Consider the following 16,651-nt stretch of genomic DNA (forward strand, 5'->3'; position numbering starts at 1 on the left):
ATAGAATTCCAAAAATCTTTAGCATATAGTCATATAAATAGCAAAAGGGTAGTAAGAGGAGGGGTGGGGCTGATTAGGGATGAAAAGGGGGATCCACGTATGGAGGCAGAGGACATGGCTGAGGTACTAAATGAGTACTTTTCATTGGTCTTTATCAAGGAAGAAGCTGCTGCCAAAGTTATAGTGAAAGGGGAGGCAGTTGAGATGCTAAAAAAAGATGTATTACACAAGAACATAGAAATAGCAGCAGGAGTAGGCCATTCAGCCCCTCAAGCCTGCCCCACCATTCAATAAGATCATGGCTGAACTGTCCCAGTCCTCAACTTCTCTTTCGGGCCTGCTCTGCCTAAACCTTGACTCCCCGAGATGTCAAAAGTCTATCTACCTCCTCCTTAAATATATTAGAAAGGCTAACTTCAAGTTGATAAATTATCAGGATCGGATGGGATGTATCCAAGGGTACTGAAGAAAGTAAGAGTGAAAATTGTGGATGCACTGGAAATCTTCCTTAGATAAAGGGGTGGTGCCAGAGGACAGGAGAATTGAAAATTGTTCAGAAAAGGGTGCAAGGATAAACCCAGCAACTACAGGCCAGTCACTTTAACCTCAGTGGTGGGTAAACTTTTAGAAACGATAATCCAGGACAAAATTAACAGTCATTGGACAAGTGTGGATCAATAAAAGAAAGCCAGCATGGATTTGTTGAAGGCAAATCGTGTTTAAGTAACTTGATTGAGTTTTTTGATGAGGTAACAGAGAGGGTTAATGAGGGTAATGCAATTGATGTCATGTACATGGACTTCCAAAAGGCGTTTGATAAAGTGAGTAACAGGAAACACAGAATGGTGGTGAACGAGTGTTTTTCAGACCGGAGGAAGTATAAAGTGGTGTTCCCCAGGGGTCGGTACTGGGACCACTGCATTTTTTGATCTATATTAATGACCTAATACCTGGAATGGGCGGGCAGAAACATATAAGATCCTGAGGGGTCTTGACAGGGTGGATGTGGAAAGGATGTTTCCCCTTGTGGGAGAATCTAGAACTCGGGGTCACTGTTTAAAAATAAGGGGTCGCCCACTTAAGACAGAGATGAGGAGAAATGTTTTCTCTGAGAGGGGCACAAGTCTTTGGAATTCTCTTCCTCAAAAGGCAGTGGAAGCAGAGTCTTTGAATATTTTTAATGCAGAGGTAGATAGATTCTTGATAAGCAAGGGGGTGAAAAGTTATTGGGGGTAGGTGGAAATGTGGAGTCATCAGTTCAGCCATGAACTTATTGAATGGCGGAACAGGCTAGTAGGGCCGAGTGGCCTACTCCTGCTCCTAATTCGTATGTTCGTATGACCTAGATTTGCGTGTACAGGGCACAAGTTCAAAATTTGCAGATGACACAAAACTTGAAAGTATTGTGAACTGTGAGAAGGATAGTGATTGACTTCAAGAAGACAAAGACAGGCTGGTGGAATGCGGACATGTGACAGATGAAATTTAACTCAGAGAAGTGTGAAATGATACATTTTGTTTGGAAGAATGAGGAGAGGCAATCAATAATGATAATATACAGTTTTTGTCTGTCCGCACTTTTCTGATTGGTTGTTGGGGGGTGTAGCCTGGCGCGTGCGGAAGCACAGGCACAGGAAGAACTGGAGCATATGACGTTCTTGCAGCAGGTGGATGGTGGGGGGGTGCTGTTGTTGGAGATAAAGGACAGCGGAAGGTAAGGAGAGCCCAAAGTAAACCTGGTTGGAGGGATTTGGAGGGGGTAGTGGGATGGCATGGAGAGGGAGACGTGGGGGGTGGGTTGTTGGTGGAGAAGAAAAGCAGTGGTAGGTAAGGGGAGACCAACAACAGAGTTAACCTGGCTGGAGGGATTGGGGAGGTGGGGTGGGATTGGCATGGGGGTGGGGATTGCATGGGAGGTGGTGGGGGACAACTTGGGGGAACAGCATGCGAAGGGGGGAATGGCATAGGAGGGAGGGGAGGTGACATGGGGGGGCAAAGGCATGGGAGGTGAGGGGAACAGCATGAGAAGGGGGAGGATGGCATGGGAGGTGAGTGGGCTGGCATGGGGAGGAAGGCATGGGAGCAGTGGCATGGATATATGGAATGGCATGGTTTGGGGATGGGATGTGAGGAAGGGAATGCATGAGAGGGATGGCATGGCATGGAATAGGGATGGTATGAGTGGAGTGCGGGAGGGGCTGGGATCGGAGGGGTGGCATGGGAAAGTTGGAAATTTCATCAGATGGGAATGGCATGGGAGGACTGGGAGGCAGGAGATGGCATCAATAGTGTGGCATGGGAAGGATGGCATGGGATGGAGGTGGCATAAGAGGGATGGCAAGGGAGGGATAAATGCGATGATAAAATTGGTTAAGTATACTAATTTGATCACAAATATTTTGCAGGTCTGTACTAGTATAAAAGAAAGGGTACAATTCTAAAGGGGGTGCAGGGACAGAGGGGCATAAGGGTATATATGCACAAATCATTGAAGTGGCAGGGCATGTTGAGAAAGTGCTTAAAACGACATTGGGGATCCTGGGCTTTATAAAGAAAGGCATTGAGTACAAAAAGCAAGGAAGTTATGATCAACCTTTATGAAACTGGTTCGGCCTCAACAGGAGTATTGTGTCCAATTCTGGACACCACGGTTTAGGAAGGATGTGTAATCTTGAGAGACGGTGCAGAAAGAGTGTAACATTTGCAATTCTCCAGTCATCTGGCACCACCCCCAAATCTAAGGAGGATTGGAAGATTATGGCCAGTGTATTTAATTTTTTAAGGTAAAATTACACGGCAATAAGATATGCAAAATGTGCTAGGATAGAGGTAGGGATACCTGTTGTTTGTTTATGTGAGTTTTGACTGCTGATGGGTGATCCTTTTGGATGTGGTTTTCCAGCTGGGTTTGGGGCCAATTTTCTAGCCCCTTCCCCTAGGGGGGTGAATAGAGCTAATCCTGAAGAGGGCTACTCAGACACAGCTACAAACACTGAACCGCCTTTCGACCTCAATTCAAAGCGGAGCCCTAATCGGTAAGTGCTGCCTTTGTGTCAGGTTGTGACTAGAAGCTCCCAGATACCACGATTCTGCCCCATTGCCACTATCTGATCACCAAAGAACTTAAGAAAATTTACCATCTGTAGAAGGGCCTATCTGTAGTGCCATTTAGAATGGGAGGCTTGATGCACTGCAGATCTCACACTGTCTTGGCAGGCATTGCCTGGTTTCGATGATCAGGCTATATATCTCACTATGGGAGAGCCTGCAAGGCTAAGCTAGGACTCATCAGCTATCTGCAAATGCACAGCCAACACTGACGTCTCACTTCCACCCAACCATCCGCAAGGAACAATCATCCTCGACATGAGAGATTGCCGATGATGACCTGTTCTATTGAGGAGGCAGGTGTAACAGCACTATGGGGAATGTGATCCTAATCTTTGGTGGCATTGGGTAATGATCCAGGATTTGCAGCATTGAGGTGGGATCCTGGAATTTGACAGCAATGGGACAAATGGGAAAGGTGAAGTTTAAGATTTATCTCAATGGTGAATTCATTGGATCTGTTAGCAGTGGGAGGGACAAGGGCACGGATCTGACGGCATTGGCAGGAGTCTGGGTCTGTGAGCATTAGGGCTGCCAATCCAAGATTGCCCTGGTGTCTCCAGGAATTAACAGCCGACCTCCATAACGCTGCTGCAGGCAACCCAGGAGACAATTGTTCACATTTTTTTACATTCTTTTTATTAGTTATCAAAATATCTGACATGTGAAGAAAGGCTGTGAGGTAATGGAGAGTATTTACTTTCAGATTGGTGTGGGAAAGTGGTGCAACATGAGTATAGATATGTCGGGCAACCAATGGTGGGAGTGTAGGGGTGGTTGGTTGTCGGTAGCAGGACATGTGATGAAATCTCCAGGAATATGTCCAATGAGAGTTGGCAACCTGAGGGATCACTGATTTGTAAGCTTCTAGCAGATCTATACAAACACTGAATTAATTGTTTTGTGATTAAGTTCTTGAAAAAAATTGATTTTCTTCGATAACAATCTGCAAAGATATATACACAAATTTAACTTTCTACATCTCCTGAATGCTCAAGAAACAGGACTGTTTTTAATAAAATACATTTTTATTTTGAATTGCCAAAAGTCAGTCAGCAATTTTTGCTTCTTTTGAAAAGCAGCTGCTTGCATCCAACATCTTCTGTAAATGACAGAAATGTAACCTTGTTATCAGGATAATTTTGGAAAAATATCCGAGCCAACTTCTGGGATTTCATGCTCAACGGCAAATATTTAGTACTTTAACTTGCCATGGCAGTTATCTAAACATATGTTAATCATTTATGTGTTTTTTCAAATTATAAATGTGAACAATGGAACATGTTCTCTCCCTCTCTCAATTTGACACACTTTCTAAAGCTAGAAATTAAATGAATTAATTTAAAAGTTTAGTGCAAAACATACTCAAATTTTAATTGTCTAGTTTGTATTCAAGTAATTTTCAAAGCCACACAAGCTAAAATAATTTGCAGCATGACACAATTTCAGTTTCCCACTTTGAAAGTTAACTGTTTCCTTGGGCTGGATTCTATCTATAGGCCCGCCACCGGAATAGGCGCAGGCGAGAAAACTGCCGACAAAGAACAAAGAACAAAGAAAATTACAGCACAGGAACAGGCCCTTCGGCCCTCCAAGCCTGCGCCGATCCAGATCCTCTATCTAAACATGTCGCCTATTTTCTAAGGGTCTGTATCTCTTTGCTTCCTGCCCATTCATGTATCTGTCTAGATACATCTTAAAAGACGCTATCGTGCCCGCGTCTACCACCTCCGCTGGCAACACGTTCCAGGCACCCACTACCCTCTGCGTAAAGAACTTTCCACGCATATCCCCCCTAAACTTTTCCCCTCTCACTTTGAACTCGTGACCCCTAGTAATTGAATCCCCCACTCTGGGAAAAAGCTTCTTGCTATCCACCCTGTCTATACCTCTCATGATTTTGTACACCTCAATCAAGTCCCCCCTCAACCTCCACCTTTCTAATGAAAATAATCCTAATCTACTCAACCTCTCTTCATAGCTAGCGCCCTCCATACCAGGCAATATCCTGGTGAACCTCCTCTGCACCCTCTCCAAAGCATCTACATCCTTTTGGTAATGTGGCGACCAGAACTGCACGCAGTATTCCAAATGTGGCCGAACCAAAGTTTAGAGATACAACACTGAAACAGGCCCTTCGGCCCACCAAGTCTGTGCCGACCATCAACCACCCATTTATACTAATACTACACTAATCCCATATTCCTACAACATCCTCACCTATATATTTCCCTACCACCTACCTAAACTAGGGGCAATTTATAATGGCCAATTAACCTATCAACCTGCAAGTCTTTGGCATGTGGGAGGAAACCGGAGCACCCGGAGGAAACCCACGCAGACACAGGGAGAACTTGCAAACTCCGCACAGGCAGTACCCAGAATTGAACCCGGGTCCCTGGAGCTGTGAGGCTGCGGTGCTAACCACTGTGCCGCCCCGATACAACTTATACAAGTCTTATACAACTGTAACATGACCTGCCAACTCTTGTACTCAATACCCCGTCCGATGAAGGAAAGCATGCCGTATGCCTTCTTGACCACTCTATTGACCTGCGTTGCCACCTTCAGGGAACAATGGACCTGAACACCCAAATCTCTCTGTACATCAATTTTCCCCAGGACTTTTCCATTTACTGCACGTCACAGAGCTTCCACAATCCTAAATGCGGCGGCTCATTAACATGCCCGGGGTGGCTTCCCCAAAATGACATGGAGGGGGCGGGCGAGCCGTGGCCGGCAACGGCATCCGGCGCCACTGCGCAGGCGCTGCCACCATTTTTAAAGGGCTTAAAACCATAAATAAGAGTTTGAATTTTTAAAGAGATAGTACATTTAAAAGTCTTTAAATTAGTTTAGATAATCTTTCAACCCCCTCTCCCACCCCCCAATAGCCTTACATTTAATTCCTTGCCCGCTCACCCCCGCAAAATACTTACCTTGACTACGTGACCTTCCCCAGCCCCCAACAAAGTTCACAAACTGTAACCATCAGCCCCTTCCCACCATCCTCCCAAACAATCCAAAGACTTTGACCCCACTCCCACCTCCCGCACTGAGAAAAGGACCCCCACCCCCCACCTCCCCACAGGAGTTGTGACTCGTTTCCCCGGATGCTGGCCGCCAGGATGAAGATCTCAACCTCCTGTCAGAATCATAGCGGCCGCATGTTAACGAATGATAAGTGCCCATCTGCATGATGTAATGCGGGTCCCATCGCCAAGCAGCAGGGAAGCCGACACGAGGCCTCGCTGCCGCCGCCGAGATTGGGATTGGCCCTGCCGGGGTTGGTGGCAGGCCTCATCCAAGGCAATCATCATGCCCACCCCTGCCACCGTTCCCGACATCGAGGGCTCTATAAAATTCAGCCCCTTCTCTTTCACACTGACAGGCAGCCTTTCTGTTTAAACATTCAAAATAAAATGTATCTGACAGAAGCTTTTGAAATTTGGCTTCGACCTTATCTTCAATGAATAACCAAACAGTTCCCATTGGAGGTTGAAGAGGGGGGTTTTACTGGTTAGGCTGGGGAAATATTATTGTTATGACCAGGTGAGAAAGGTGTCCAGGGGTCTTATTCTAACAGGGCTTAATTTTAAACACACTGTTTTTAGCTCCCCCTTGGTGAATCCTTGTTCACCACTTTCCAATTATAAGGCAAAGAAATGAGCACAAACAGGTTTAAAGAAGAAAAGGAGCAGCTACTGCGTGTCCTTGATAAGTATGTACCTGTCAGGCAGGGAGGAAGTTGTCGAGCGAGGGAGCCGTGGTTTACTAAAGAAGTTGAAGCGCTTGTCAAAAGGAAGAAGAAGGCTTATGTTAGGATGAGACGTGAAGGCTCAGTTAGGGCGCTTGAGAGTTACAAGCTAGCCAGGAAGGATCTAAAGGGAGAGCTCAGAAGAGCAAGGAGAGGACACGAGAAGTCATTGGCAGATAAGATCAAGGAAAACCCTAAGGCTTTCTATAGGTATATCAGGAATAAAAGAATGACTAGAGTTAGATTAGGGCCAATCAAGGATAGTAGTGGGAAGTTGTGTGCGGAATCAGAGGAGATAGGGGAAGCGTTAAATGAATATTTTTCGTCAGTATTTACAGTAGAGAAAGAAAATGTTGTCGAGGAGAATACTGAGATTCAGACTACTAGGCTAGATGGGATTGAGGTTCACAAGGAGGAGGTGTTAGCAATTTTGGAAAGTGTGAAAATAGATAAGTCCCCTGGGCCAGATGGGATTTATCCTAGGATTCTCTGGGAAGCCAGGGAGGAGATTGCAGAGCCTTTGTCCTTGATCTTTATGTCGTCATTGTCGACAGGAATAGTGCTGGAAGACTGGAGGATAGCAAATGTTGTCCCCTTGTTCAAGAAGGGGAGTAGAGACAGCCCTGGTAATTATAGACCTGTGAGCCTTACTTCGGTTGTGGGTAAAATGTTGGAAAAGGTTATAAGAGACAGGATTTATAATCAACTTGAAAAGAATAAGTTCATTAGCGATAGTCAGCACGGTTTTGTGAAGGGTAGGTCGTGCCTCACAAACATTATTGAGTTTTTCGAGAAGGTGACCAAACAGGTGGATGAGGGTAAAGCAGTGGATGTGGTGTATATGGATTTCAGTAAGCCGTTTGATAAGGTTCCCCACGGTAGGCTATTGCAGAAAATACGGAAGTATGGGGTTGAAGGTGATTTAGAGCTTTGGATCAGAAATTGGCTAGCTGAAAGAAGACAGAGGGTGGTGGTTGATGGCAAATATTCATCCTGGAGTTTAGTTACTAGTGGTGTACCGCAAGGATCTGTTTTGGGGCCACTGCTGTTTGTCATTTTTATAAATGACCTGGAAGAGGGTGTAGAAGGGTGGGTTAGTAAATTTGCGGATGACACTAAGGTCGGTGGAGTTGTGGATAGTGCCGAAGGATGTTGTAGGGTACAGAGGGACATAGATAGGCTGCAGAGCTGGGCTGAGAGATGGCAAATGGAGTTTAATGCGGAAAAGTGTGAGGTGATTCACTTTGGAAGGAGTAACAGGAATGCAGAGTACTGGGCTAATGGGAAGATTCTTGGTAGTGTAGATGAACAGAGAGATCTTGGTGTCCAGGTACATAAATCCCAGAAAGTTGCTACCCAGGTTAATAGGGCTGTTAAGAAGGCATATGGTGTGTTAGCTTTTATTAGTAGGGGGATCGAGTTTCGGAGCCACGAGGTCATGCTGCAGCTGTACAAAACTCTGGTGAGACCGCACCTGGAGTATTGCGTGCAGTTCTGGTCACCGCATTATAGGAAGGATGTGGAAGCTTTGGAAAGGGTGCAGAGGAGATTTACTAGGATGTTGCCTGGTATGGAGGGAAGGTCTTACGAGGAAAGGCTGAGGGACTTGAGGTTGTTTTCGTTGGAGAGAAGGAGGAGGAGAGGTGACTTAATAGAGACATATAAGATAATCAGAGGGTTAGATAGGGTGGATAGTGAGAGTCTTTTTCCTTGGATGGTGATGGCAAACACGAGGGGACATAGCTTTAAGTTGAGGGGTGATAGATATAGGACAGATGTTAGAGGTAGTTTCTTTACTCAGAGAGTAGTAGGGGCGTGGAACGCCCTGCCTGCAACAGTAGTAGACTCGCCAACTTTAAGGGCATTTAAGTGGTAATTGGATAGACATATGGATGAAAATGGAATAGTGTAGGTCAGATGGTTTCACAGGTCGGCACAACATCGAGGGCCGAAGGGCCTGTACTGCGCTGTAATGTTCTAATTCTAATTCTAATTCTAAAAAAAAGTGAAATTTATTAAAACTTAAACTCTAATTCGGTTAACGCCTATGGATACCAGCCACAGCCTACGCTATCATGCATACGTGATACGCAAATGCAAATAGAGACAGAAAAGAGCAGAAGAAAATATTGAGTAGAGAGGTTTGAGGCAATATCAGAAGAGTTTCTGGTTACTGTTCTTCGAGCTCACTGTCGTACTTTTGTAGGTAGTCTTGCTTTTCGTTGGGGCCCAGTATTCTTTTTAAACCTTGTTCACTGTAGGAAACGTTTCTCTCTTGGGGTTCATGTGTCTCCAATGGGTCTTCAGTTCCACAAGAAAGAGATGGGAGCAGACAGGAGAGAGGTCTTGGCAAGCCAGCCGGGAGTGAGGTCTTTTCCAGTCCAGGAGCAAACAGCTTTCTGAGTTCAAATTCTCTGTGGTAAGTTCAAATTCAAAAAACTCCAACAGTCAGTTAATCATGTGACTAAACTGCTCTGACCACGTCTGTTTGCGTATTCGGCCATTTTAGCAGTTAACCTGGAATGCTAGCCTCTCCACCTTCAACGTCTGGTAATCAAAAGTCCATAGTGGATTAAATTGGAGCAGGGAGTGGCCCCTTTGTCTGTTCTAAGTACTGTCTGTTATTATGCAAATGTCTTTCCAGTCAGGGGCTTGGCAACCCCTTGTAATAGGCCTTCTTTTCTTCCCAGCAGCAATTTTAAGTTTTAATGTTCATGTGGCGAAATAATGTGTGCCTCATTCATGGCAGGTGGGGGCCTGCATGACATTATTAATCTATCTTGGAAATTGTGCACATTGCAAATGCTCAGACAGAAAGACCTGCCTTCAGCTGAAGGAATTACAGGTCTGTGCAAAAAATATCAAGTCCAAATCCATGCTTTTGGAAAAGCCTTCAAGTAAAAATATGAATCAAATTATGCAGACACACATAAGACATTTTTGCAGTTAAGTTTAATATATTATTGTAAAATTCATAATTTTAAAGTCTTTTTTGCGCTGCTCACCTATTTTGGACATTTGAGTAAGTAACAGCTGGTTGAATTTTTTTTTTCACGAGGGATTCAGTTGGTCCAACCTGACTGTGCACCTCTCCCTGTTCTGTGTCTCTCCACAAACCACAACCATTTCTGGTCACTCCTGAGTTAGGAGGTAGTTGAGGGGCTGGATCTCCATGCTGGTGGGAGGAGGTGTTAATGTCACAGAGCAGGGGAGGAGTGATCCTGCGATGCAAAATTTAAAGGAACAGCTCACCAGTACTCGGGGAACTTGGCATGGCAGTGTAGGAGGCCATTGCATTTTCAAATGGACTAATACCTACGTTTATGAACTCTTCGAACGTGGGGACAATTCAGCTTGCTTCAGCAAACTGCAGAAGGAACTTTGCCATGCAAACAAAAGGACGTTGCTAAACCATTTAGCATGATCAAACACCCATACTTGTATAGTTTCAGCAATTACTGTGCCCTATTATAATAAATAATCAATTCTATCTAAGTATAAAGGCCAGGGCAGAAGCTGCCAAAGTACTGAACTAATTAGATCACTGTGAATTGCGGCCACAATGGATGAGGTCACGCACCAACTGATTAAATCACTGTGGTCACGCAAAATCCTGCCTACGTGCAAAGAATTCTGTAGCAAAGAAGGTACAAAACCTGTCAATTTTAAGAAGAAGAAAGAAGACAGCTGATCTACAGACAGAAACGGGAAGATGAGTTTGGCTCGTCACCGACTCCACGGAACTCACTTCACTGTCAGAAGACTGGGCAGGTAATAGTGAATATATCTCAACAGTGGAAGTAAATTTTGTCTATTGTGTTTTACTCATTAAAAAGTATTGAGAACAGATTTGAAAACAAATTCTGGTGTTGGTGCCTCGTCTTGTAATTCAGATGCTTAAGAACTAAAAAGGGGAGTTGAACGGCCACACGTCAGGGACATGTAATCCAGGGGTCACGGGAATTCCCCTGACAGGCATGCCGCCAGCCTGCTGGAACTGTTTGTTTGTCACCCCTGAGTTAGAGGATGCCATATCAGAACTAAAATAATGTTATGGCCTGAATTCACTTTGAGTACTGTTTCCAGTTTTGGTCAGGGAAATACTCTTTTCTTCCTTGGGCATCCCAGGCATCAGTACAGTCTTCACCCACTAAAATTCTTCTCTTCTTTGGCCTCCTTGTCTCGAGAGACAATGGATAAGCGCCTGGAGGTGGTCAGTGGTTTGTGGAGTAGCGCCTGGAGTGGCTATAAAGGCCAATATTAGAGTGACAGACTCTTCCACAGGTGCTGTAGAAAAATTTGTTTGTCGAGGCTGTTACACAGTTGGCTCTCCCCTTGCGCTTCTGTCTTTTTTCCTGCCAACTGCTAAGTCTCTTCGACTCGCCACACTTTAGCCCCGCCTTTATGGCTGCCCGCCAGCTCTGGCGATCGCTGGCAACTGACTCCCACGACTTGTGATCAATGTCACAGGACTTCATGTCGCGTTTGCAGACGTCTTTAAAGCGGAGACATGGACAGCCGGTGGGTCTGATACCAGTGGCGTGCTCGCTGTACATTGTGTCTTTGGGGATCCTGCCATCTTCCATGCGGCTCACATGGCCAAGCCATCTCAAGCGCCGCTGACTCAGTAGTGTGTATAAGCTGGGGATGTTGGCTGCCTCGAGGACTTCTGTGTTGGAGATACGGACCTGCCACCTGATGACAAGTATTCTCCGGAGGCAGCAAAGATGGAATGAATTGAGACGTCGCTCTTGGCTGACATACGTTGTCCAGGCCTCGTGCCGTAGAGCAAGTTACTGAGGACACAGGCTTGATACACTCGGACTTTTGTGTTCCGTTTCAGTGCGCCATTTTACCACACTCTCTTGGCCAGTCTGGACATAGCAGTGCCTTTCCCATGCACTTGTTGATTTCTGCGTCAAGAGACAGGTTACTGGTGATAGTTGAGCCTAGGTAGGTGAACTCTTGAACCACTTCCAGAGCGTGGTCGCCGATATTGATGGATGGAGCATTTCTGACGTCCTGTCCCATGATGTTCGTTTTCTTGAGGCTGATGGTTAGACCAAATTCGTTGCAGGCAGCCACAAACCTGTCGATGAGACTCTGCAGACACTCTTCAGTGTGAGACGTAAAAGCAGCATCGTCAGCAAAGAGGAGTTCCCTGATGAGGACTTTCCGTACTTTGGTCTTCGCTCTTAGACGGGCAAGGTTGAACACCTGCCCCCTAATCTTGTGTGGAGAAAAATTCCTTCTTCTGAAGACGTGAACGCATGTGAGAGCAGCAGGGAGAAGAAAATCCCAAACAGTGTGGGTGCGAGAACACAGCCCTGTTTCACGCCACTCAGGATAGGAAAGGGGTCTGATGAGGTGCCGCTATGCTGAATTGTGCCTTTCATATTGTCATGGAATGAGGTGATGATACTCAGTAGCTTTGGTGGACATCCGATCTTTTCTAGTAGTCTGAATTAAGAGCTGTACAATTAACCCTTCACAATGGATTCTGGGCCTTGCTTCTTTCCATGCCCAGCAGCTAGAAACTAACCATTTATTGCACTGCTTTATATATAGCAAATCATAATCTGGGTTATTTTTGTTACAATGTCCTTTCTTACTTGGACAGGGGTTTGTTAGTCTGACACATAACTCACTCCCAAGAGAACCAGCTAGATGCAATAGAGAATCGCCATTCCATTCCCATTGGATACAAGTACCCCGCTGGATGTCAACCCAGTATTCAGAGACCGAAACTCTCTCTACCCAGCATGGTTTAGACCCTCGTTAAATCTCTTGCAGTATGTGTCACCATCCCTCCCAGACACGCATTTCAAGGGCAAACTTAAAACCTCTACCTCCACTTTAACAAGACGGTATCACCACATTTCTTACATCAACTATCCAGCACCACCTGGGAGACAACCTTGGTGCATGAAATGCTTGTGTACAATTCCTGCAAGAGACAGGTCACTGGAAGGACAGCACCAGCATCAAGGAGCTTATTCCATAGAAAGAGATGGGCCGGAACAATATTCGGTAGGAACTGAAGAATTTAGATTGGGTGCGGCTGTTTAAGAGTAAATCAACATCTGACATGTGGGAGTCTTTCAAACATCAGTGGATTAGAATCCAGGACCGGCATGTTCCGGTGAGGAAGAAGGATAAGTTTGGCAAGTTTCGGGAACCTTGGATAATGCGGGATATTGTGAGCCTCATCAAAAAGAAAAAGGAAGCATTCATAAGGGCTGGAAGGCTAGGAACAGACGAATCCCTTGAGGAATATAAAGACAGTAGGAAGGAACTTAAGCAAGGAGTCAGGAGGGCTAACAGGGGTTATGAGAAGTCATTGGCAAACAAGATTAAGGAAAATCCCAAGGCTTTTTATACGTATATAAAGAGCAAGAGGGTAACCAGGGAAAGGGTTGGCCCACTCAAGGACAGAGAAGGGAATCTATGTGTGGAGCCAGAGGAAATGGGCGAGGTACTAAATGAGTACTTTGCATCAGTATTCACCAAGGAGAAGGACTTGATGGATGATGAGCTTAGGGAAGGGAGTGTAGATAGTCTCAGTCATCTCATTATCAAAAAGGAGGAGGTGTTGGGTGTCTTGCAAAGCATTAAGGTAGATAAGTCCCCAGGGCCTGATGGGATCTACCCCAGAATACTGAGGGAGGCAAGGGTAGACATTTCTGGGGCCTTGACAGAAATCTTTGCATCCTCATTGGCTACAGGTGAGGTCCCAGAGAACTGGAGAATAGCCAATGTTGTTCCTTTGTTTAAGAAGGGTAGCAAGGATAATCCAGGAAATTATAGGCCGGTGAGCCTTACGTCAGTGGTAGGGAAATTATTAGAGAGGATTCTTCGGGACAGGATTTACTCCCATTTGGAAACAAATGGACTTATTCGCAAGAGGCATGGTTTTGTGAAGGGGAGGACGTGTCTCACTAATTTGGGCGGCACAGTGGCGCAGTGGTTAGCACCGTAGCCTCACAGCTCCAGCGACCCGGGTTCAGTTCTGGGTACTGCCTGTGCGGAGTTTGCAAGTTCTCCCTGTGTCTGCGTGGGTTTCCGCTGGGTGCTCCGGTTTCCTCCCACCTCCAAAAGACTTGCAGGTTGATAGGTAAATTGGCCATTGTAAATTGCCCCTAGTGTAGGTAAGTGGTAGGAGAATGGTGGGGATGTGGTAGAGAATATGGGATTAATGTAGGATTAGTATAAATGGGTGGTTGTTGGTCGGCACAGACCCGGTGGGCCGAAGGGCCTGTTTCAGTGCTGTATCTCTAAATAAATAAAATAAATTAATAAAATAAATAAATTTGATTGAGTTTTTTGAGGAAGTGACGAAGATGATTGATGAAGGAAGGGCAGTGGATGCTATCTATATGGACTTCAGTAAAGCCTTTGACAAGGTCCCTCATGGCAGACTGGTACAAAAGGTGAAGTCACACGGGATCAGAGGGGAGCTGGCAAGATGGATACAGAACTGGCTCGGTCATAGAAGACAGAGGGTAGCAGTGGAAGGGTGCTTTTCTGAATGGAGGGATGTGACTCGTGGTTGTCCGCAGGGATCAGTGCAGGGACCTTTGCTGTTTGTAGTATATATAAATGATTTGGAGGAAAATATAGCTGGTCTGATTAGTAAGTTTGCGGACGACACAAAGGTTGGTGGAGTTGCGGACAGTGATGAGGATTGTCAGAGGATACAGCAGGATTTAGATCGGTTGGAGGCTTGGGCGGAGAAATGGCAGATGGAGTTTAATCCGGACAAATGTGAGGTAATGCATTTTGGAAGGTATAATGCAGGTGGGAGGTATACAGTAAATGGCAGAACCCTTAGGAGTATTGACAGGCAGAGCGATCTGGGCGTACAGGTCCACATGTCACTGAAAGTGGCAACGCAGGTGGATAAGGTAGTCAAGAAGGCATACGGCATGCTTGCCTTCATCGGTCGGGGCATAAAGTATAAAAATTGGCAAGTCATGCTGCAGTTGTACAGAACTTTAGTTCGACCACGCTTAGAATATTGTGTGCAATTCTGGTCGCCACACTACCAGAAGGACGTGGAGGCTTTGGAGAGGGTACAGAAGAGGTTTACCAGGATGTTGCCTGGTCTGGAGGGCATTAGCTATGAGGAGAGGTTGGATAAACTGGGATTGTTTTCACTGGAACGACGGAGGTGGAGGGGCGACATGATAGAGGTTTACAAAGTTATAAGCGGCATGGACAGAGTGGATAGTCAGAAGCTTTTTCCCAGGGTGGAAGAGTCAGTTACTAGGGGACATAGGTTTAAGGTGCAAGGGGCAAAGTTTAGAGGGGATGTGCGAGGCAAGTTCTTTATACAGAGGGTGGTGAGTGCCTGGAACTTGTTGCCGGGGGAGGTGGTGGAAGCAGGTACGATAGAGACGTTTAAGGATAAATACATGAATAGGATGGGAATAGAGGGATACGGACCTCGGAAGTGCAGAAGGTTTTAGTTTAGGCAGGCATCAAGATCGGCGCAGGCTTGGAGGGCCAAATGGCCTGTTCCTGTGTTGTACTGTTCTTTGTTTGTTCTTTGGAATTTTACAGCCCCCCACCAAGCAGGCTGATGGCAGGAAGGGATGGGGTTCTAAAATTGAGTGGGAGGTGGGGGGTGGGGGCGTGCCATTCCTGATCCCCTCCCGCTCCCACTGCAATTTTACACAGGGTGGCAGCAGCGAGAAATGGCCCGCCCGCCGCAGTCCAATCAAGGCCCTTAAGTGGCCAATTAACTGCCATTTAAGGGCCTCCTCGCATCGCAAAGGCCCCAAGAACTCCACCTGGTAAAACCTGGCGGCCTTCTTGCAGGCTGGGGGTGGCCATGTTGGGGGGGGGTGGGCGGTGGGTCTCCTGATCGGGCACCCTGTGCTCCACGGAGGGCCGCCCCTGAAGCCCCAACTGCCCCCAACATACAACACTCCCCACCCCACCCCCAAACCGATCCCCCTTGCCTCACCAGGACCTGGCCAATTGTCCCCTGCGAGGCCCCAAAAACTTACCAGAGTTCCAGGGCTGTCCTTCCTCTTGCCTCCAATGGCTGGGTGTAGTCCCAGCAGTGGCCGCCGCTCCCAGTAGTGCTGCTGGGACTAAGAGCTGCCGGCCAGCTGTTTGGCTGGCAGCTCCATTAGGCAGGACTTCCTGCCCCACAAGGAGGTGCAAGTCCCACCCAAGACCAATTAAGGGCCTGGGGAGCGAAAAATCCTGATGTGGCTCCTCAGGCCCAGCAGTGGCGGGCTCTGCACCGATTTTTCAGCCGGTGTCGGGGCCTCCTGCCCAATGTAAAATTCCTGCCCTGGTCATGGAAGACACTTTAGTCTTGTCATGGGAGATGGTGAGGTGGGGGGCAAGTTCGTGGCTGCACATCCGTACAACCCTGTGAAGTAGCACGCTGCTAGAACCTTCTACCCTCTCTTTGTCTCCTTAATCCCAAGGATGTAATGCTCACACCTTCTTAGCTTGTATCCTTCTTTCCTGCAGATGCATCACAGCAGTAGGGAACAACTGGGAAGCAAGAGTGATGGAAAGTCTTCCTTGTCAAATTATGAGGATGATGAAGGTGAGGATGATGAGGGGAAGTTGAGGTCAAACCCACCCATGAATTCCTGCAACAAAATTCTGCTCTGTGTCCCTTTGTCACAACTCCTTCAAGTTCACCTCCTGCGTCACTTTTTCAGCCCCTCAGGGAATTCGATGGTGTTAGTGAGGATGTTGCACCGGCACAAGGGAATTAGAGTTGGCGGTGGATTTGCCACGTTTCCAGTGGAGGCAGAGGAG

The sequence above is a fragment of the Heterodontus francisci genome, chromosome 2, assembly GCF_036365525.1.
Source record: "Heterodontus francisci isolate sHetFra1 chromosome 2, sHetFra1.hap1, whole genome shotgun sequence".
In the NCBI taxonomy this organism is placed as follows: domain Eukaryota; kingdom Metazoa; phylum Chordata; class Chondrichthyes; order Heterodontiformes; family Heterodontidae; genus Heterodontus; species Heterodontus francisci.